Below are 23662 nucleotides of genomic sequence, written 5' to 3' on the forward strand. Positions count from 1 at the left end.
AACTTGTTAAAACTTCTGCAGTGAAGTCATAATTTTTCTATTAATAACTTGTCTTTGTTCTTATTCTCTCTCCCACTTTTGTAAAATTTAAAAATGAACTGGCAAAAACCTGACCACATCCTTTTTATTTTAAATCATTTCCAATGGGGCTAGTACCACTTGAAGAAACAGAATCCTATCAAAATCCCACTCCCTAAAGTATAATGGTTCAAAATCTCCCCATAACCAAAATCCCCAGAGACCTTCGCCCAATTTAACAACTATGTATAAGGAGAAATATTGTTTCAATTGCATCCCAGTTCAGTGAATTCACTGAAATATTGTTTCAATAGCATCCCAGTTAGGTAACAAATGCTACTTACAGAAAGATAACTGCCCGCCCTAACAAAGCTACACCATTTACTGATCATGTGCTCTTTATGTACAAAAATATTTGGCATTCAAAATACCTGCCTACATAATGGTCTGCTTTTTGGATCATATTCATTTATTTAACATGAGCATAACATGAAGTCTTAATAAAAAGGCCAATGAAGTTTTGAGAGTTCACCTGTTCTATAGACTTTAAAGTCAAACGATGTCTGTATCCATACCCTCGTTCTGTAGCTAAGCCCAGTCTATCACCACTGTGAAAGCAAAAGTACCCTACAGAAGCAGCAAGTTACGGACAGGAAAACCATTTTTAAAGAGAAAAATTTTAATTCAAAGGAACAAATATTAAAAGGGGAAATGACCTTTCCTATGTATTTTGTTTCTCATTTTGCATCTTTAGTTGCAACTCTCAAAATTTAACAAGGTTTAAGTTAAACAGTTGATCATGTAAAAGCTAAGAAATCTCTAAAAAAAAAAAAAAAAGGCATACACACAACCAGTGGATCAATTACTAAGTGATGAATTACTGTCTTAACTAATGATGCTATGAATCTTGGAGTAGAGTAACCAAACCTAGCTTAGCTGTTGGCTAGTTAACTGACTGGCTTAGTCACAGAAAACAATTATTCAGCGAAATCCATTTCACAAAAGAAAATCTTTTTCTTTTAAGTTTATTTTTTTGAGAGAGTGCTCGCGCAGGCACAAGTGGGAGAGGGGAAGACAGGGAGGGAGAGGGAGAATCCCAAGCAGGCTCCTCATTGTCAGCATAGAGCCACATGCGGGGCTTAAACTCACAAACCTCAAGATCATCACCTGAGCCAAAGTCAGATGCTTAACTGACTGAGCCACCCAGAAATCCCCAAGAAAATCTTTGAACTTAGTGGACTATGCCCCATACATCACTACCACAGGCCTTACGCAGTTCCCAACTTTGTATCACAAAGACATCCTTGCAATAAAAAACACAGGCCATTGTGAAGAATCAAGAATTCACTTACAACTTCTAACTCCTCTCCTTCAGAAGCAGAAACAAGAAAATGTACAGCAATATATTAAAAGGCATTTGGGAAGAGTAAGCAAATTGCTGAAGTACTTGCTTCAGTGAAAAAACAAAACAAAACAAAACAAAAACTTCCTAGATGGCTAATACAAAAAGGTATCCTAATCATGTTGAAATAAAAAAAATAATCACACTTGACATAATTTTTAGTTACCTTTTGTTTTTGCTTTCATCACTAGTTTTAATGACTGGATAAGCCAGGCGAATATCCTGCATATATAAATCAAGTTAATTGCTGTCATTTAAAAGGTTGTTAAAGCTTTATGCCCACATTCTTTAATTCACTGAACTTTAAAAAATCAATTTTCATTCAATTTTCTCAGCAAATTGTAGGCTTTAAGGAACTGATTCATCTACTAACACCTTAAACACTTACTTGTTGGGAAAGTTCATGATCCATCCTCCAAGCCTACTATCTAGAAATACCTCAGTATTCCAAAATGGGAAGTAACACACTGATACTGGGCCTGTGACCACAAGGATGCCCAACAACCACAGATCCAAATCTGCAAAGCCCTGCTTCAGCTGAAAAGTGGCCTTCCGACTAAGAAGTTTCCTGGGTCAGAATTTTTTGTTATTCTAGGCAGTAACAACCATTAAGAATTTTTATAAAAGCATTTAGGGTCATGGCAAAAACGACCAAAACTCCAGATTTACACACCTGTTGTCCTTTAGCTTACCCTCAAAAGGGTCCTGTTATGAAGCAAAACGCACTAGTGATGCCAGAAGTCAGAACTGTGGTGTCCCCTTAGGGAGAGGGTACATTCCTCTCTTACTCATGAGAGGAATGTAAACGGAGCCCATTGGGAGGCTGAAAATTCTGTGAATCTTGATCTGAGTGTGGTTATCAGGACATATGCATATGCATTTAAGGTCTTACTGTAAATCAGACCTCAATTTAAACAAATTAAATAGAATTTTTAGAACACACTGAATAAATTTGTAAATGTCTGTGTTCAAACAATAAGTGATATAAAATAATCCTAGGTGTAGCAACTAAGATGTTTTTTCCAAATGTATTTTGATAAGATGTATGTATATTTATTGTGAGCACTTTTATGTAAAACCTGTCAAAACACAGACCATGATTTTTTTAATCTCTCATTTTAAAAAGTTGCCAAATTTGAGATCTGAAAGCATGAAGAAAGATGACCTATTCATCCTCTGATTTTGCGAATAAGGAAAACCAAATCTTGAGGGTAAGAACCATACCGAGATAAGGCAGCTAGTCAATGACAACAGTAGTAACAGAACTGTTTCCTGATCTGGAGCCACTCCCGTTTCCACCAGGCCGTTACTTTTGTGACACTGTAAACAAATATGAACTCTGGATCTACCTGTGGCCTAGAAGGATTCAACATAGCCTTCAAAATAGCACACCGACGGGCCCCAAAGTGTATACACAAAGACACGCTCATCTTCCTCCTCTCAAGACAGTTGGCAAAGGATTGATCATATTTTCAGGCAAGCATTTTTCTTGTGATGCAATCAAGTGTGACATCTTTAAAATGTGGTTCAAGAGGAAAAGGTATATGCAGGGATTGGCAAAATCCATCCTATTTCCTTTCAAATCTCTTTGATGGTTACTTGGTTCAGAATACTGTGTCACTAGGTAGGACTCATGAAAACATCACTTGGGGCCGTTCAGGAGCACGGCTTGGAGTGACCCGCAGGGAAAAACCCTCACTGAACAAAAATCTTGTCTCTGCCTTGGGTGTCCTACCCAGCTCCCTGCACATACCAACACTTGCAGGTGACCTGTGCCTTACAGCTTAGTTTTAGAGCCCAGTGAAGAGCTGACATCTTGCTAAAAACTTAACATACATCCTTTCCGCGGGAATTTATTTCTGTTCTCACAAGGCGTTTCTGCTCCCCACAGAGCAGGCCTTGCTTCTCAGGACTCTCTGCTCGCCTCTCCACAGCCTCTTCTTCACGGTTTAAAACGAGACTTTAAGAACAGAAATCGAAACGGTCACGGCCCTCCCGAGCGAGCGGGTCCGGCTGGGGTCGGGCGGCGGGTGCCCGGCGAGCCCACTGCCAGCTCGCGCGCGGCGCCAGGGAGGCCCGACGCACTCCACCACGCCGGCCCGAAGCAACCGGTTGCGGGGGCCGCCGGACGCTCCGCAACAGCGCAGCGGCCACCTCGGCCCTCGGAAGTTCGGACCGCCGCGAGGGCAGCACGTCCCCGGCCTCAGCTGCGGGTTCGCGCCCCGGCCCCGGAGCGAGCCCGGGGGGCGGGTCCGCGGGGGCTCGGCGGGCGGGAGCGCGGGACGCGCGGGGAGGGGCGCGCGGCGGGCCCAGAGCGCCGGGGAACTTGGGCGCGCGCCGGTGCCGCCGCCCGGCCACTTTCCTTTCACGCCCCCGGGGCTGCCGCGCGCCGCGCCGCCCTCCCGGGGCCGCCGGCCGCCGCGGCCGCTCGCCGCCGCGGCGAGGCGCCCAGGCGCGCGCCTGCAACCCGGCCGGCCGGCGCGCGGGGCCGCGGGGGCGCGCGAGGCCGCGCGCGGGCGCCGCGCTGCCCCCCCCCGCCCCGCCCCCGCCCCCAACGTGCCGCCGCCGCCGCCCGTTGGCGCCTCAGCCGGCGCGCCCGCCGCCCGCCGGCTGAGGCGGTTTTTCGTTGGCAAAGTTGCGCGGCCCCCTCGAGGGGGGCGCCGCGCGGTCCCCCGCCCCAGCGCCGCCGCCGCCCCTTCAGGCCGCCGCGCGGGAAGGCCCAGCTGGCGGCCCCGCTTTTTTACCTGCCGGGAGTTTTCGCGCGCGCCCTCGCTCGATCGCTGGCTTTTCCCTCCTCTCGCGCCCGTTTTCTTTCTTTCTTTCCTTCTTTTCGCTTCCCCGCGCGGGCGCTTTTTCCGCTCGCGCCGCCCGCGCTCGCCCGCTCGCGCCCTCCTTCCTGCTGGGCTCGGCGGAGCGGGGCGGCCGGCAGCTCTCCCCGCCCCCCTCCACCCGCGCTCCGGCGGAGGCGGCGGCGGCGGCGGCGCTCCGCGCTCCGACTCATTCCAATATGGCACGGGTGCAGGGCGCATGCGCCCGCGCCCCCCCCCCCCCCCCCCATTCCGCGCTCCTCCCGGCAGCCCGCGCCCCTCGCGCCGTGCGCGTGGCGCCCCCGGGCCGGGCCTCCCCGAGCCGGCCCGCAAGTCTTCCAACCCGGCTGGGGCCGCGCGGGATGCGAGGCGTTAGGGGAGTGAGGGGCCGGGGTCGGGCGCCGCCGGCTACCCCCGCCCCTCGTGCCCCGAGCCACAACTTGCCACGGACATCCCCGAGGCCGTGGCGTGGGGCACGCGGCGGAGACTCCGGCCCCCGACGGCGCGGCGACCCCGTGCGGTCGGGCCCCGAAAGGGAGACGCGCCCCAGGGACCAAGCACCCACCCTATCCCTTCTCCGACCCACGAGGGAAGGGCCCTCGAGTCTCACCTCCGGCTGTGCAGGGAGCCCAGTGGTGTCCGCGGGTCGGTCCTGGCGCCCGGGCCGGACGAAGCGCGCCGCTGTCGTCCGCACGTGACCGCCTCCGGCAAGATGGCATTAGCGGAGGAACGGACGGAGCCGCCACCGATCCCAGATGTGCGCGCGTGTAGCAGCGGGAGAGGGCTGCGTCCAGCCGCCTGGCCCACGTCGGGAATCTGGTGTGTCCTTCCGAGACCTGGAAGGGCACCCAAGTGCCCCTTGTCTACGAAGTCGGCCCCGGGCCCCCAGGCGCACTGGGTTTCTCCAGGCTTCCGCAGGAGGCGCCCTGTAAATCCGAGTTTTCTAGCCGCTCGGGGCCCCAGCGAGGGGGCACAAGACGGCTGCCGAATTCGGGCAGGAGAGCTGGGGGCCCGGGGTTGGAACAGAAGCTTAAAGGTGGCTGCAAGCCGGCCCCGCAACCCGAGGTGCCCACAGGCTGTTATGTTCTCCGAGCTCGCCCCTTCCCCAGTGAGCGCAGATGCCCGTGGGACAACCATACCCCTCCCCTTCTGCTATGGAAAGTTCCCTCCGGAAGGAGTCCACATGCCGCAGAGACCCAGGAGTGTCCGGACTCCCGGGCCCAGGGAGAAGGTCTCGGACAGGGCGCTGATGTCTTCTACCTTTCAGGAAGGAGGAGGCGCCCCCACTGCAAGAACGAGGTTTGAGGTGCCAAACGCGGGCTCAGGCCACTTCCCGCTGACCTCACTACCGTGCTGGGAAATATTACCCCACTTTACAAACTTGCCCAAAGTCCCGCTGCTGGCTGGATTTGAATCCAGATTTTTTTTAACCACCACTTGAAAGACAAGTGACAACCAGAGAAAGAAAAATGTACAAATAAAGTATCCATAATACTAGGGAAAGCATAAAACCTTCCATCTATATACATGTCTTTACATAGTTGCAAGCAACCACACATTTTCTTTTGTGTGTGTTACTGCCACTTAACATTTTCTTTTGTTCTTGGTTCATTCTTAAAGTGTGCAGGTATCCTCATCCATTCACTCAGTCTCCTAATATGGTATATTTGGATTCTTTACCATTGTTTGCTAATATGTCCTTTCATTCTGCACTTGGGACAAATTCCTGGCAGTTGAGTAAGCAGGTACAAGGCAGAGGGGTTTTGGTGCACAGTGCCCCAGAACTTTTGCAAAGAGTTGCAGGGCTCATGCTACTACTGCCTCCCAGGAATGAGTGGTAAGAGGCGTAATACACATCTCTAAGCAGTAGGTACCACCCTTTTTTCTCCTGCTTTACTAGTGTCTGTCAGTAGTTCAAGGTTACTTTAGCCTTTCTTAGATGACTTTAAAAATGTTATTTTTTTCATCATTTACTATTCATTCTCCTTTCTGTGAATGATTGTTCATATCCATTCATCAGCTGGCAGACTTGAGCCTCTTCTAACTTTGAATAAGCATTTTTTATATTATCAATATTATTCCTGTATCATCAATGATGCAAGTATTTCCCAGTCTGGTTTTTTTTGTCTTATTTTAATGTTCAATCTGTCATTCTTGTCCTTTTTTATTTTATTGCTTGAATGCTAACAAATCGAGCTTTCTTCCATCCATCTGATGGTCCATTTTCTGCTAGTTTTCTAAAATCTCATTTTATATTTAATTCTTTGACGACTATCCATCCCAAGTTTATTTTGCTGTGTGAAGTAAAATATGGACTCAACTCCCCACCAGCATCACCAGGTTTTATTGCTTATGCAGTCAGCACTTATTAAATAATTTCCCCCTACCCTTTGTTTAGTATGATCTGATTGGGTCAATCTGTTTCTGAATTCTTCATTTCTTTTCACAGACCTCACTTTGAGCAGATACCATATGGATCTAACTATTGGTTCTTTAGAATAGGTTCTAACATCTAACAGGGCTGGGCTATATTGCCCTTCATAGAATTTTCTGTTATGCAGAATATCACTTGGTACCATACTGGTGTCTGTGTCCATATACATTCTAGTTAACATATAGGGATTAAGAATGCTGGTTTTGAAGACGGTACCATCCAGATCCAACACTTGCAGCCCTGTGACCTTGACAAATTATGTATCCCATCTAGGCCTAGGGGATATATAAAATGGGGATAAAAGTAATCCCTGCTTCACAAGCTCAATGCCAGGCACATAGTAAATGCTCAGTAAATGTCAGCTGTTGTTACTGATAGTTTTAGTCCTAAAAAACCTGAGGTTTTTGCATGGAGTTGCATTAAACCTATGAATTAATTTAAACAGATTAAATATCCTATAAAATTTCATCTTCCCAACCAGGACATGTGCCATCTTTCAATTTATTTGAAAAATTTAAAACTCAGAAATGAGGTTCTTTGTTGACTCCTGCCTCCTCCCACTTCATGACCTCTGAGGAAGAAGAAGAGAGGAGAGCCACAAAGAAGACTTAAAACCTACCACTGGAGAGTCTCCCTTGTGCCCGGCTGGTGTGGGTATGGGTGTGGGCGCACATGCACAAAATCTCCTTTAACCCTTCACCATCCCTCAGGGTAGATCGTGGTGTTCCCTGTGGACAAAGAGCAAACTGGGAACTTCCAGGTCACTCTTAGTGAGAGGCAGAGCTAGGCCACTAACCAGGTACACCAGCTCTTCAACCGCTCTGCTGCTTGGAATTTCAGGTGGGAATCATGCACAGAAGGGGCAGCCCCCAGCAGAGCTGGGAGAAAACTAACTTCTGGTCATGGCACACCTTGGCCTAAAAGCCTCCCAGGGATTTCCACTGCACTTTGAATAAGTCCAAAAGACTGACTTTGGCCTATGAGCCTGGCCCTCCAACCTTACCAGTCACCACTCATCTGCCTTGCTTGCTGAGGTTCAGCTGTGCTCATCTCCTTTCCACCCCATAAGTATGCCAAGCTCCTTCCCACCACAGGGCCCTTGCACACACTGTTTCCAATGTCTGGTACACTCTTTTCTCCTCCTGCACCCACCTTCACATAGCTGGTACCCTCCCACTGTTCCAGTATCTGTTTAACAAGGTGGTCTCCTGAGAGAAGACTTCCCTACCTATCCCACATAAGCAGGTTCTCTCTCTCTTCTCACCCTCCCTCCCTCCTAGTTTTTTCTTTACACTTGGTATTTATAATTTACCTCTGTGTTTGTCATTTGTTTGGCTTCTGTCACCTTGTCTAATCCCATAGACAGATCTCAGTCCCCCTGAGGGCAGAGATGAATCTAGCCCTTTCCCTGACAGGCAGTGGGTGGCTGAGAGGCTTACTCCCACGTCAGCCGGCAGCATCTAAGACCAGAGGTTGGCACACCCATGAGGCACCTTGGCCATTCCTAACACTGTCTCTACTTCAAACTGGCTCTGTGGGGTAGAGGTTATTCCTCCCATTCCCACTGGCCAAGGAGTGAGTGCTTGCTCTCTGTGGGTGTGTATCCCCCCAGGGCCTTGTTTTGAATGAGAACACGAGGGCCAGGCCTGGACCCTGGGAACCAACAGAGCCCTCAACCGGGGCTTGGGGCTGTTTTCAACCCCAGAAAAACTTAATTAAGTTCCAAAGCCTGCCAGGCCCTCCTGTCAGGAATCAGCAGTCCTCCATTGCTACTGGGCAGCCAGCACCCTTTAATCAGCCCGAATGAGACAAGTCACATAATGACTCCCTGTGGCTAATTACCCAGGTGATCAAGTGATTACCACCACCAAGTAACTGCTCACATCATGCCACTCTCCTTGGAGGCCTGGTCCACTTGCTGGGCCTGCTGCCCTGGGGGCACAGGCTACTGCCATATGTTCCCCCAACACCTGCCCTGATCCGCCTCCATGTTTTAGCTCCTGTAAACGCCCCCACCAGGGTTCCTCTCTCCTAGCCTGTGTTGGCATGGAAAAAAACAGTGGGCCTGGAGGCAGACAGCTCGGGGTCAAGTCCAGATTTAGTAGTAGTCACTGCTTCTTTATGGGACTTTCTTTACGGGAGCTTTCACCTCTCTGGACCTCAGTTTCCTTATCTCTGTAAAATGGGGATGAAGCCACCCGTCTGCCTGGGTCCTGAGAATCCAAGGACATAATGTTTGTAAATGCTCTTTGCAAACCGTAAAGGACAACAGAATTGTGAGAAATAATTGGCCTAGCCCAAAGCCACCTCCTCTTGAGGAGGCCTCTCAAGATCTCTCCATTTCTTTCTCTGTCTGCCTAAGTCACTTAGCTTGTTTCTCCCCAATTGCCTATCCTGGGAAAGGCACAGGCCTCAGGACTCCATTTTCCATCCTTGAGAGCTACAAGCCCAAGGCTATGTTACACTCATTCCCAGGGGGCCCTCTCTGCCTCCACACCCCTCTTCTCTCAATTGATGGGGGGAAAATAAATTAATGAGCACAATGTTCTCAATTTTATATTATTGGGTCCTGCATTTTGTTAAGCCTTTCTGCACTTTCAATTTCTTATCTATTAACGAGAGCTCACAGAAACCAAAGGGCTGGGGGTGGGGGTGGGCGGTGGGCATCAAGGACACTCAGCAAGGCAAAGGCAACAGGGCTGGAGTTTCTCTTTGGGGTGGCAAAATGTTCTAAAATTCGATACAGTGATGGCTGCACAACTTCATGATACACTAAAAAACGCAAAATTGTACACCTTAAAAGGGCGAATTTTATGGTATGTGACTAGGACCTCAATCAAAAAATTGTATGAGAGGAGCACCTGGCTGGCTCAGTTGGTAGAACATCTGACTCTTGATCTCAGGGTCATAAGTTCAAGCCCCACAGTGGACAGAAAGCTTACTTTAAAAAAAATTATGAGGGGCACCTGGGTGGCTCAGTCAGTTGAGGATCTGATTTCGGCTCAGGTCATGATCTCGTGGTTCCTGGGTTCCAGCCCTGCATCGGGCTCTGTGCTGACAGCAAGGAGCATGGAGCCTGCTTCAAATTCTATGTCTCCCTCTCTCACTGCCCCTCTCCCCACTCTCTTTCTCAAAAATAGATAAACAGTAAAAAGATTTTGGTGTATGAGAAAAGTCTACGAGACAGTCTATAGTGACTGTCACAGAGGACATAAACTGGTAACTCTTGGGTCAGATGTGACCTATGTGGTACATTGCTTGGGCAGCACAGTGAGGTTGTTCACAATATTCTTTTTTTTTTTTTTTTTTAGGTATACTTTGCATATAATAAAATGTACCCATTTTATAGGCGTACAGTTCTCTGACTGCTGACAGAAGTGACCACCAGCACAATTAAGATACAACTTTCTGAGGGCACCTGGGTGGCTCAGTTGGTTAAGTGTCTGACTTCAGCTCAGGTCATGATCTCATGATTCATGGGTTTGAGCCCCACATCGGGCTCCGTGCTGACAGCTCGGAGCCTGGAGCCTGCTTCGGACTCTGTGTCTCCCTCTCTCTCTCTGCCCTTCTCCAGCTCACGCTCTGTCTCTCTCCCTCTCAAAAATAAATAAACGTCTAAAAAAAATTTTTTTAAAGATACAACATTCTATCACCCCACAAAATTCCTCTCATCCCATTCCAGGGTTTCCCCCACCCACAGGCAACTACTGATCTGATTTCTATCTCTGTAGATAAGTTTTGTCTGCTTTTTAAAAATTCATCATAGAATAGTACTCTTTTGTGTCTGTTTTTGAGATTCACCCACAGTTGTTGGATGCATCAGAAGATGATTTTTTTTTAAGTAGGCTCCACACCCAACATGGGGCTTAAACTCACGACCCTGAGATCAAGAGTCAAATGCTCTATCAACTGAGCCAGCAGGCACCCTGATGATTCCTCCTTTTTTTTTTCATTCTAACGTTCCACCACTCCTTTATTTCAGGTTAAATAATATTATTTCAATCATACAGAATGCCCAAGGAATGGAAGTTCAGCAGCTGTTTATTCTATTGGTCTTCAAAATATTGTGTCCACATCAGTAACATTTTCAGTACATACTCTCCAGTATGTTTATTTATGTTTTTTAATGTTTATTTTATTTTTGAGAGAGAGAACATGAGCAGGGGAGGGACAGAGAGAGAGAGGGAGACACAGGATCTGAAGCAGGCTCCAGGCTCTGAGCTGTCCACACAGAGCCCAATGCAGGGCTTGAACTCACGAACCTGAGATGATGATCTGAGTCAAAGTCGGACGCTTGACTGACTGAGCCACCCAGGCGCCCCTTTATCTATGTTTAAATCATATTATTTTATGTATGTATACTATTCTGGTAAAACACCACATCTATTATAAAACATATGCAAATATATATTTTCAAAGGGAGTTGAGAAAATATCAAATATTATGTTAAATGATTGTATAATAATGATATTAAAGAAAATCATATTAATGATATCATTAAAGAAAGGAATGGGATTGAAAATGCTTTTTTACATTGCTGAAGTATATGAAGACATACAATAAATTACACATATTTAATTACACAACATGATTAGTTTTGACATGCAACCATACCTATGAAACCATCAGTACAATACAGAAAACAAATATTTTCATCATCCCCAGAAGTGTCTTCACATCCCTTTGCAATCTATCCCTCCCTCTGTCACCACCTCAGGCAGTCGCTCATCTGCTTTTTTAAACTACAGATTCGTTTTGGGACAACTGGGTAGCTCAGTTGATTAAGCCTCCAACTTCGACTCAGGTCATGATCTCCCAGTTTGGTGGGGTCAAGCCCTGCCCCAGGCTCTGTGCTGACAGCTTAGAGCCTGGAGCCTGCTTTGGATTCTGTGTCTCCCTCACTCTCTGCCCTTCCCGGGCTCACACTCTGTCTCTCTCTCTCAAAAATAAATAAACATTAAAAAAAAATTTAACGTTTGCATTTTTTAGAATCCTATATAAATGGAATTATATAATAGGTTCTGTGTGTGTGTGTGTGTGTGTGTGTGTGTGTGTCTGAGAGAAGATAGGTACTATCTTCTCTCGTATAGCATGATATTGAGATCCTTTTATGCTATTGCACTTAATAGTTGCTGATTCTTTTTTCTTGCTGAGTAGTATTCCTTGTATGGATATACCACCAATTTGCTTATCCATTCCTTTGTTGATGGGCATTTGGGTTCTTTCCAGTGTAGGGTTGTTATGAACATATAATTATTAATTAGTAATATAACATATTTATGAAAATATATATAATAAAATGTAATGTGAAATAGTAAGTGAATCTGTATATGTAATGTGAAATATATAATATGTAAGTGAAAATATAATGTAATTTTATAATAATGTATATACTATAATTGTATTATGTAATAATATAACATGTATTAAATATATTCTATATATATAAATGCCTTATTTACAGCCATACATATCAAGTATACACACACACACTTATATATGCAAATATATAAACACACACTTTTTGTATGTCCCTAATGGGCCATTTAGTCCCCATGCCTTGTGGTCCTCTACCCATTTGCTGTGGATAGCACATTGAAAAGAAACAGTCACCCAGGCTTCACCCCAGAAAGGCAAATCCTAAGACCTAAGGGTCAGGTTGGGGCTGAGGGGCTGGCATTTGAAGCCAGGACACCAAGTCTCCCTGTGCCGGCCAAGGATTCCTATCTCTGGCTGCTTGCAGCCCAAGAGCCAGGAAGGAGTAGGGAGCAGAGCCAGCTTAGCCACAGAACATTCTCCAGATCTGTCATGGCCCTCTTGGAGGGTCAAAAGTAGGACGTTTGTGAAGATAACTTGCTATTGGGCCCTTGGAAAGGAGTCGGCAGCTCCAGCCCACCAGGAGAAGAGAAGGTAAAGGAAGATGTGACCACAGACCCTCCTATTCTCTACCGGAGCCACTTGCTGGGCTTGCGCAAACATAGCCTGAATCCCTCTGATGCTCAGGTCCTCCCTCCATACCCTGCCTGCTTGAACTGGAGACCACAGTGTCCACCTGTCCTAGCCCTGTGTCTCATCCCCCACCCTTTCCCATGCTGCCATTTTTCCTTTTTTATTTTATTTTTTATTTTTTTTTTACATTTATTTATTTTTGAGAAACAGAGTGAGACAAAGTGTGAGCGGGGGAGGGGCAGAGAGAGAAGGAGACACAGAATCTGAAGCAGACTCCAGGCTCTGAGCAAGCAGTCAGCACAGAGCCCGATGTGGGGCTCGAACCCACAAACTGTGAGATCATGACCTGAGCTGAAGTCGGATGCTCAATCGACTGAGCCACCCAGGCGCCCCCCTTTTTTTATTGAGCTATAGCTTATATACAATAACTGTTAGCATACTGGTGTGAATCTATAAAATGTTAACAAGGACATTTAATATGTTTGTTTGATGCCTCTTATAGTAACAGGGCAGCTTAATCTCCCTGATGCACAAAAGCCTCACAGTTACCAGGCCAGGCTCACCAGCCAAAAGCATGGTGCTGCCTCTAGGCCCCCAACTTGGTCCCTGCCTGTCAGCACTGGGTAGATTTGGGAGGAAAGAGATTTCTGCATAATATAGACATAATCCTGGAAAATGCCAATGGACCTTGCTTTACCCAACGGCTTTGCACAAAATGAAGTGTGGTCAATTGAATCCTAATTTTCTCATTACTTACTACGTAATTCCTGAGATGTGTGATCTTCATTCATGCTGGGTCTTGCTCCTGAGGCCTCCAATTTCCATTCTCCACTGTCTTCATCCAGTCAGGTCTGGAGTACAAAACCTGGGGCAGTCACTTCACTTCCTGATATCAATTACTTTATCCTTAAAATTTGGCTGGTAGCACCCGGGCTGTTGAAAGCCGAGCACTGCACTCAATGATGTCTTCAGCTCTGAGATTCGGGGTTTGAGCTGTGAACACACTTGTGACCATTTAAGAGAAGGACTTTGCTACCATGTTTCCAAGCAGCAGAGCCAGACTAAAGCACTCATCCATCCCTCCTCTCGTTGATGCCTGCTGTGTGCCTGTGCAGGCTGAGCTGACGCTCACAGACAGGACTGTAACATGCCCTGCACCCAGAGGTGTTCCCAGCTGGGCGAAGCTCTCCCTAGGGTTGGTTCCATGACAGAGGAGCATAGAAAAAGCCTCTCTCCAAGGGAGGAGGCCTGATTTCCTCTCCTGAGAAGGAAGCAGGAAATCTCAGTTGTAACCCAGCTCTGCTTATTACTGTAGGGGCACAATCCCTTCTTTCTCAGGGCCTTCTCTTCCTCTGTGCAGGGGGGTGGGGTGGGTGGGAAGGTTGAAGAGAGGCTTTACAGACCTTCTCAGTGCCCTTGTGCTGGGTCATGTAATAGATCCAATATGGTGCCAGGGGAAGAAGGGCTGCTGGGGACAGGCAGCCTTGGGTGCAGGCTGTCTTCAAACAGCAAAGTCTTATCTGCCCTTTGTCACAGGACCCCAGAAACCAGAGGATTTCATGAGACCATGTACCTAAAGGTTTTTGTGTGGTGCTTGATTTTTAGTTGGTGCTCACCAAATGTGAGTTCCCTTCTCCCTCCCAGAGGGTGTAGCCCTCACCTGCCCACATCAGCCAGACCCCTCTAATGCAGCAGGATTCTGGGTCCCTGGAGGAGGTCTGCCACTTCTAACAGCCAGGTTCATCTCCAGATGGGGCCAGGGAGTGGGCTCTTTGAGGCACCTGAGGGTTTGGAGCAGAAGGACTTCCAAGGATGAGAAACTGAAATTTGCATACATTGCTATTGGCAGTTTCTTACAAAGTTCAACGTAGACTTACCCTGTGATCCAGTTTCCCCACTCATAGGTGAAGAAATAAAACCACAGAAATAAAAACACATCCACACACAGACTTGCACAAGAACATTCACGGCACTTTTATTTATGATAGATAAAACAACCCAATTGCCCACCAACTGGAAACAACCCAATTGCCCACCAACAGAAGAAAAGATACCCAAATTGTGGTACACTCATACAATGGAACACTACCCAGTGATAAAATGGGATGAATGAATGTTACATGTGACAGCAAGGATAAATCTAAAACACATTATACTGAGCAAAAGAAGACAGACCCAGGGCGCCTGGGTGGCTCAGTCAGTTAAGCAGCCGACTTTGTTCGGCTCAGGTCATGATCTCACGGTTGGTGGGTTGGAGCCTCACATCGTGCTCTGTGCTGACAGCTCAGAGCCTGGAGCCTGCTTCAGATTCTGTGTCTCCCTCTCTCTCTGCCCCTCCCTAGTTCTCACTCTGTCTCTCTCAAAAATAAAATAAAAAACGTTAATAATAATAATAATAATAAAGCAGACCCCAAAAACGAACATACCGTATGAGTACATTTACTTGGTGTTCTAGGACATCAAGACCAATCTCTGATGATAGAGGTCAGAATAGTGGTTCCTTCTGGGGTAGGATATACTGACTGGGAAGGGACACAAGTGAATTTTCTGGAATGACGAATCTTGCTCAGGGTCACAATTACACAGGTGTCCATCTGTATAAATGCCGTCAAGTTGCACAGTTATGATCAGTGCACTTTACCGAATGTAAGTTATTCTTCAATAGGAAAAATTAGCCTCCAGGGTGTGCCCTTGGGAAGGGGCAGCTTTGGGGGAAAGCAGGTGGTGGCTTGTGCCTGCACACTAGTGCCCTCTCCGTCCACCCCATCCTGCAGGACCCTGGCTGGGAACTCATCCTCCTCACTCGGGTATCAGTCACAACTGAATGTCTAGCCCACTGGCTGGGGAAGGAGCTCAGAAACATGTATGGAGGGTTTACAGCATGGAGACTCTTACCACTGGCCAGCAGATCACAGCCTGATAGTCTATCTCCTGCCCTCAAGTGAGCTGGACCACCTTTTGCCGCTGGATCCCAGGGCTTTTCTGAGGCCCTTGGATTGCGTGGTTGGGGTGGATCATGAGGGCCAGTGAAAGCCAAATTTGCCGGGAGGTGGTGCTCAGCACAACCCTTTCCTGAGGGCCCGCCCTGGTGTAGGAGACAACAGGGCTTGCCGCTAACAGACCTCAGCAACTGCATCCAAAATGGAGTGACCTGTCTCTGTTGTTGTTGTTGTTGTTTCCTGCCGTGTTTCTCCCCAAGCTCAACCTGTCCCTTCCTCCCTCCACTCATGCACCAGCCTTCCTCAGACTGCCTCCTACCTGCTGCCTTCTGAGCGCTGGTTCTGCAGGAGAAATGATCCCCAGGGACCCACACCTACACCTGTGCCAAGACATGGTTGTCCTCACGTGGAAACAGATCACACACACACACACACACACACACACACATCCCAGGAGGACCCACAGCAACAGGCATGGACTTACAGATGTGCACAGGGGCTGCAGACATGGCCCCACTAACAACCGGCACCGGGATAGCAGTCACCATGGATTGGGCATCAATCTACTAAATCCAGGGCAATTTCAGTCGAGCAATCGCTTGTGGCCCGTGTCATATGTATGCAGCACCGTGCTGGGTGGTCTGTCCCCGTGCCAGCTCAGCCAGTCCTCACCACGGCCCTGTGAGGTAGGCAGTAGCCTGCCCCTTTACAGACTGTAAAGCAGAAGCTCAGAGAACAATCATTTGCCTGTGAACCATCTACTCAGACACTCTCCAACATGGCCTCCAAATTGCCTCAGTCAGGCAGAAGGCCCATTCTGCCATCCCCCTTGGTCACCCCCTCGCATGCGGAGCCTTCTTTGGTCAAAGGGAAGTGAGTTGGGACCTCCTAAGAACAGGCTTTTCCATCACACTGGGGTTCCATCCCAACTCTATTTCCCTGGAGCCCTTGGTAGCTAGCCAGAAATCTCCAGTGCTCTTTGTGGGAGGGCATGGGAGAGGGATGGCGAGCTCTAGGAGGAAGTACAGAAATGTTTGACACAGGTCCAGGACACTTGAGCCTCTCCCAGCACCTAATCCACATGGAGTTCCCAGGACCTGGGCCCAAACTTCCAGCTGCCCAAAGCCTCTCAACCTCCTGTCCCAGGTGCCCCTTCACCCCATTTTCTGGAGGCAGAAAGTAAAGCCAGAGATAATGAGATTACTCATCCAGAGGCAGAGGTCCAGGAAAGGTTGACCTTTTCCAAGTGGGTCACTTTTAGGCCCAGGCAAGGACCATGCCAGGTGCATCTTCAGCCAACCCTGCTGTCAGATGTCAGGGAGAACCTGGGGCCAGGGTGTAGTCTAGGTCCAGCCTGGAGGAGAGGGCCCCTCCAGCAGCTGACCCCAGTCTCCAGGGTCTCCCGGGCTCAGGGAAGGAGCTGAGGTCAGGGGCTGGCAGGCTATGCTTCCTGAGAGGTCTTACCAGACAGCTCCTGCCTCAGTAGACACAAAGACCTTTGGGACCAGGTGCCTCCCACCTCTGTAATCTGGGCATGACCCATGGGGTTGGGCAGAGGTCAGGCCCTAGGGCGATCTCCCCCTGCCCCTCCACGTGAGCTGAGTGTGAACCTCCTTGGTTTGGTAATTCAGATAAGAGGGCAGGATAGGCTACAGGTCCCAGGGAGATTCTCAGATGGGCCAGGGAGGGGGGGAGGCTAATAGAAATGAGTAACACCTGGCTTCCCTCCCTGAGAAGAGCACCGTCAATGGGAAGACCAGCTGGGCCCCAAATCATGGTAGCTCTGGATCAAGGGCAGGGGGTGGGCCTCAGGAGAGGGAGAAAAGTGGGAGGGGTCCTGGAGTTGGGTGGGGTGAAGGCGCCAGGTCTCCACCAACGGAGGGGGGATGGAAATCTAGTGGGGTTAGACTAAGAAATTGTGGGAGGCCTGGGGAGGTCAGGGACAGAGAATGAGAACCGCACAGACAAGATCTGGAGGTGGGGACATGGGCAGGTGCAGGGAACGGTGAGCGGTGCCCCTGGCTGGAGTGCAGGAGATAAGACCAGAAATGGTTTGGGGGGGTTGATCACAAAGCCCTTGATGCTGGGATGGTAAAGATACTGACGCTGACAGTACCAAGGGCTCATTCCCACTGTGATCTTCCTACCGCAGCCGCAGCCGCCAGAGGCAGGGACTGGCATTAGCCCTATTGACAGCTGTGAACCCTGAGGCTCAGAGAGGGCCACTCCAGGAATGATCTGTGGAGGCCCTGGCTTTCAGTCCCTGAGCTCCCCTGACAGGCTGCAGGCGTGTACTGCACTCTGTGGATACAGCCAGGAATTTCTGCAAGGAAGAGACAATGTCAGGCATGCATTTTAGAAAGCAATATATGTCTGTGTGACAAGTGACACCATAAACAAAGTTATAATGTAAGTGAAAGGCTGGAGAAAATACCTGCCATATGTGTAACAAAGGATTAAAATCCCTAATGCATAGTGCTACAAATCAATAAGAAAAAAATAAACACATAGTGGGGAATGGACCAAGGATATGAACAGACTCTTGGGGTGCCTGGGTGGCTCAGTCAGTTAAGCATCTGACTCTTGGTTTCAGCTCAGGTGATGATCTCCCGGTTTCTGAGTTCGAGCCCCGCAACTGGCTTTGTGCTGACAGTAGGGAGCCTGGTTGGGTTTCTCTGTCTCCCTCTCTCTCTGCCCCTCCCCCATTTGCGCGCGTGCACGCTCTCTCTCTCTCTCTCTCTCTCTCTCTCTTAAAGATAAAAAAATAAAACTTAAAAAATTTTAAACAGACTCTTTATAGAAGAGGAAATAAAAGTGATCACTAAATTAGAAAAGACGAGTCAGCAAAATGAAAAGGCAACTTAGAGGGGCACCTGGTGGCTCAGTTGGTTGAGCATCTGACTCTTGATTTGGGCTCAGGTTCATGGTTCATGGGATCGAGCTCCGGGTCAGGTTCTGTGCTGACAGTGCAGAGCCTGCTTGGAATTCTCTCTCTCTGTCTCTGCCCCTCCCCTGCTCACGCTCTCTGTCTCTCTCTCAAAATAAATAAATAAACATAAAAAAAAAAAAAAACTTGGGGCGCCTGGGTGGCGCAGTCGGTTAAGCGTCCGACTTCAGCCAGGTCACGATCTCGCGGTCCGTGAGTTCGAGCCCCGCGTTGGGCTCTGGGCTGATGGCTCAGAGCCTGGAGCCTGTTTCTGATTCTGTCTCTCCCTCTCTCTCTGCCCCTCCCCCATTCATGCTCTGTCTCTCTCTGTCCCCAAAATAAATAAACGTTGAAAAAAAAATTAAAAAAAAAAAAAACTTAAAAAGAAGAGACAACCTACAGAATGGGAGAAAATGTTTGCAAACCTTGTATCTGACAAGGGGTTAATATCCAAAATATAGAAGGAACTTGGACACCTCAAAATCAAAAACAAAAATAAATTACTTGATTAAGAAATGGGCAAAGGAACTGAATAAACTTTTTTCCAGAGAAGACACACAGATGACAAATAGCCAACAGGTATATGCAAGAGTGCTCACCATCACTAATCAAAACCACAATGAGATATCACCTCGCACCTATTAGGATGGCTATTATTTAACAACAACAACAATGACAAAAAGGTAAGTGTTGGTTAGCACATGGAGGAAAGAGAACCTTGGTACATTGTTGCTGGGAATGCAAAATATGGAAAACAGTATGGAGGTTCCTCATACAATTAAAAGTAGAACTACCGCGTGACCCAGCAACACCACTTGTGCGTATTTATCCACAGGAATTGAAATCGGGATCTTAAAGAGACATCTATACTCCAGGTTTGATGCAGCATTATTCACAATAGCCAAGACATGGAAGCAACCTAAGTGCCCATCAATGGATAAATGGATACAGAAAATGTACACATGTATACAGGAATATTATACAGCTCTAAAAAAGAAAGAAATTCTGCCAGTGGAGACATGGATGGACCTGGAGGGCGTTATGCCAAGTGAATTAAGCCAGACACAGAAAAACAAATACTGTATGATCTCACTTATATGTGAAATCTAAAATAGTCAAATTCACAGAAGCAAGGAGACTGGTTACCAGGGTCTGGGGGGAGGGCTATATCGGGAGTCATTGATCAAGGTGTACAAAGTTTCAGTTATGCAAGATGAATGGGTTCTGGAGATCTAGTGTGCAATATGGTGACTGTAGGTAACAATACCATACTGTGTACTTGAACTTTGGAAGAAAGTGGATCCTAAGTTCTCACCATATGCACACAAAAAAGGTAACTATGTGAAGTGATGGATGTATTGATTATCTTGATTATCACAATGCATATGCATTTTTCCTTTTTTTTTTTTTTCTTTTTCTTTTTTTTTTTAGGGAGAGAGAAAGAGCATCCAGGGGAGGGGCAGAGAGAGAATCCCAAGCAGGCTCTTCCCTGTCAGCACAGAGCCCGATGTGGGGCTCAGTCTCACGACTGTGAGGTCATGACCTGAGCAGAAATCAAGAGTCGGATGCTTAACCGACTGAGCCACCCAGGCGCCCTGTGTATTACATTTTTAAAATGAGGATGTGTTCATGTATTTTTTTATATAATAAAAACTAAATAATTACTTTTAGAAGTTAAAATAATTTTTTTTGAAAGCTGAAAATAAGGAAGAAAAAGAAAAAACTGAAGCTGAGGAGACCCATGAAGAAGCTACTGGCAAAAGGGTGGTGAAGACTGAGCCAGGGTATCCTCGTCTGTGGGCCCTGAAGCTGCTGAGAGGACCCTTGCACTAATGGGGGCGCACTCTGCAGTCTGAAGGGTTTATTCTCCAGATACTTGGCTGGAGGGCAAGGTTCCTCTCTGCCCTTGTTTGTACTGCCAGTAGAGTTACCCTCCTAGGCCTGCCTGATGCTCATGGTTTTAACACACCAGGGACCAGTCTGGGCTGTAGAGAAAGATCTGGTTTCAGGGCTACCTCCCCATCGGACCCCAGCCCTTGACAGGGCCCTGAACTCCAACCCAACAGCCAAGCTGGGGTCTCCATTCCAATCAACCTCATGAGCGCTTTATGGACCACAACACAACAACAGCTCCACGAACAGGCCCCCAAGCCACCCTGGATCTCTAGTGCTCCCTGGCAGTATCGGGACAGCCGGGATCAGCCTCCAACTGCCTGGGCTGTCACTAGGGATCTGATGCCCAGCTGCTCCAGGGCTTGAGGGCTTCTCCCTCTCTGTCACAGGGCAGAGGTGGGGCTGCCTGAGCCAGGAACTACTCATCCCCTGCCCTGGTCAGAGAGCTCCAAGCTTGGTTGAAGGAGCTAGGCCAAGCAGAGGGCTCAAAGCTGGTTCTTGATCTCTGTGGCTGCAGGCACGGCCTCATGAGGTCAGCAATCTGCCATTGGTTCTCTTAATCAGCATCCACTTCCCCCTAGCACCAAGTGGGCCTAAATGAGAAGAGGTCAGAGCATGGGGAAGCTTCTGGCCCAGGGGAGTGGAGGGGGAGCATCCTCATGGAGCATGTGCCCCAGAGGCAGTGCTCCTTGGCCTCGCTGTTGGCCAGGTCCAGATGAGGGCAAGAGCAAGAGGCCTCAGGCTGGGAGAGGCCCCCCATTCCTGCCATAGCTACTAGGGGCCCTGTGGCATGCAGACATATACTCATGTCAGGAGGGTTATAGGAGGGTGTGTGATCGAAACTGTGTGGTGGCTCGAACAGAGGCTCTGCCGTTACCCTGCCTGGGCTGGAACCTGGGTACCACCCTTGCTCAGGCAAATGAAAACTCTGAGCCTCAGTTTCCTCATCTGCAAAAGCAGGGTAATTCTAACAGCACTGACACAGGGAGTTACCGTGTGGCTGCCTGGCTCATGGTCAGCTCCCAGGAAATGTCTACTCCAACCCAAATGTCAGGATGCAGTCAGGTGAATCCTTCCCTGCCTCTGTTTCCTTAATGTACCCAGAGGAGGCTGGAGGGCCTGTTCTAATTGCTCCTCGCCTGCTGATGTTCTAAGAAGAGGAGACTGGGCAGTCTCAGGAACGGACACCCCCACCCCAGAAGTGAAAGTCTAAAGGCACAGGGCGGTTTTGTGGGGTCTCGGGCCCCAGGTGGACTTCTGGCCAGCATCCCAGGCTCCCCTGGAGCCTAAGAGCGTCCCTGTAGCATAGGGCATCTGCATCCAGGGGCCCGCAGCGCCATTGTTTCCCTTCAGCCCGGCTCACCTGCTCGCTAGCCTTCTGGAGGAAACACATGGGAAGGTTCTGCCCTCTAGTGGCCACTGGTGGCCGGACCTCTCCCCAGCTCCTGGGCCTCGTAGGAGCCCACTTCCCCCTCTGCCTTCTCTAGTGCCTATTTGCTGCACAGGAACAAGCCCATTTCATAGAGATGGAAACTGAGCTGGTCCCTAGAGCCAGCACCCAGGAATCTTCATCTATGGGCTCCTTCGAGCCCTGAGAGCCCTGCTTCCAGATATGAGCCCCCTAGCCCGAGGCCCTGAATGGTCCTAGGGTGACAGGGTCTGAGTCTGCTATGAGGGATGCCTGCCTGTGCCCAGCATGAGGGCACTCACAGATGGTCACCACAAGCACTCCAGGGGGGTAGGAGAGCCTTAGCTCTGGAATGGGGAATGTGTCTTGACCAGGCTGGCGTGAGGTCTTCCCTGACTGTAGCCTCTGTCATCAGGCTGTGACCAGTGCCTGTAGCAGGGAAAGTATCACTGGAGTTGAGAACTTAGCCTAGAGCTTGACACAAAATGTGCTTTGCCTCTGGACACCCCCATCTCCGCCCCAAGAGAAAGGGGGCAAGGGACATGGGGAGGAGGGGAATCTAAGGGGAAGTCCCACCTCTCCAGGGAGGCAAGAGTGTGTGCCTGGGCAGACAAGCAAGGCTCTTCTTGCCTTTACTGAGCCATGGGCTGAGGCTGGGACCTCAGCTTCAGGAGACCCCCAGCCCCTCCAAGCCAGGCCCCGCGTCCTTCTACCCTTCGTTTCTAGAGTCTGAAACTGAAGAGTTAGTGGATCTTGCCAGGCACAAGATTCAGCACGAACAAGGGTGGGCGGGCCTGCCCATCCCTGGGGGCAGCTGGCACCATGGCTAGGAGGTGGCCGGGACAGCCCAAGCCCCCTGGACAGAAGGACTCTGTGCACATGTGGTTCGGTATAATCTCATTTGGGTCCCACAGGAGACCCTGCAGCTCTGGGGAAGGGCCTGTTCCAGGAAGCCTCTAGGTTCTGCCAAGGACATCAGAGTGCCCCCCGCCCCTGACTTCCTGTTCCCAATTAGCACTAATTGAACAAGAGGGAGGACTCACAGACTGTGCAGCAAAAACAGTCGTGTCTGCAGGGTCCCAGGAGGCAGGCCCCACCAGGGGCCAGGTGAGCGAGGCTTTGGGGGATGGGGCCCTAGGGTCCCTGTCTCTCTGAGCGGGGATCAAATGACAAGGCCACATCTGCCAGGGACCCCAATGGTCCCTCTGGAAAGTGGGAGCTTCTCCAGGACTAGGACAGAAGCTGGGGGATGGGGGGCCTGACAAACAGCCCCCTCTCAGCCTCGTGTTTGAGGCCTTCACATCAGCTACTCACCCCAACCTGGCCTCTCATTTCCTCTCCTCCCAGTCCTCACACATCCATGCATCCATCCACTCATTCATTCACGCATTAAGTGTTCGGTGAGCCCCTCCTATGGCCAGGCCCTGCAACCACAAAAATGACATGTAGCTATCAGCAAGGCCTTTGAGGCCAGCTGAGGGTCAGGACCTCATCCTAAGGGCACTGGATGGTCAGAGGCCGACCAGTGATAAGGTGGGCCTCAGGGTAGGAAGGTTCTGGTGCTTAACTCCTCCACTGGAACAGCCCTCTCCTTCCTCTACCACTCACCCCCACCCAGGCCTGAACCCAGGTTGGCATGGACCACATTGGCAACCCATTGGGCTGGCTCCATTTTGTTCTTGGTGGGAAGAAAAAGCCAGGCTGGCAGCGTGGTGTGCTTGTTACGGGAAGGATCAGCCCCATATCCTCCTCCGTGCGGCTGTGGTTGGCACTCTCTGGGTGAGGCTGCTGTTCCCTTGATCATTCAGACTGGACACAGGGGATGTGCCATCCGTGAGCAGGCCTGTGGGTGCAAGCCCTGGCAGGAAGGCCCAGGCCGGGGGGTC

At 49.2% G+C, this 23662-nt stretch overlaps 1 protein-coding gene across 7 annotated transcripts in view; it reads right to left on the bottom strand.

The window, feature by feature from the left end:
* Nucleotides 1-5106, bottom strand: part of SFMBT1 (Scm like with four mbt domains 1) — a 130525-nt gene extending 125419 nt beyond the window's left edge. For 4 of the 7 annotated variants that reach the window (XM_047850717.1, XM_047850724.1, XM_047850715.1 and 1 more), the window contains exon 1: nucleotides 4165-4406. The gene's annotated coding sequence lies outside the window, so the exon portion shown is untranslated. Of the gene's footprint in view, nucleotides 1-1586; nucleotides 1606-3256; nucleotides 3480-4164; nucleotides 4407-4837 lie in introns of those variants that run through there. The other 3 variants (XM_047850722.1, XM_047850718.1, XM_047850719.1) reach the window with 3 other exon arrangements.
* Between the last annotated feature and the right edge of the window lie 18556 nt (nucleotides 5107-23662).

Source organism: Prionailurus viverrinus, chromosome A2 (assembly GCF_022837055.1).
Source record: "Prionailurus viverrinus isolate Anna chromosome A2, UM_Priviv_1.0, whole genome shotgun sequence".
In the NCBI taxonomy this organism is placed as follows: domain Eukaryota; kingdom Metazoa; phylum Chordata; class Mammalia; order Carnivora; family Felidae; genus Prionailurus; species Prionailurus viverrinus.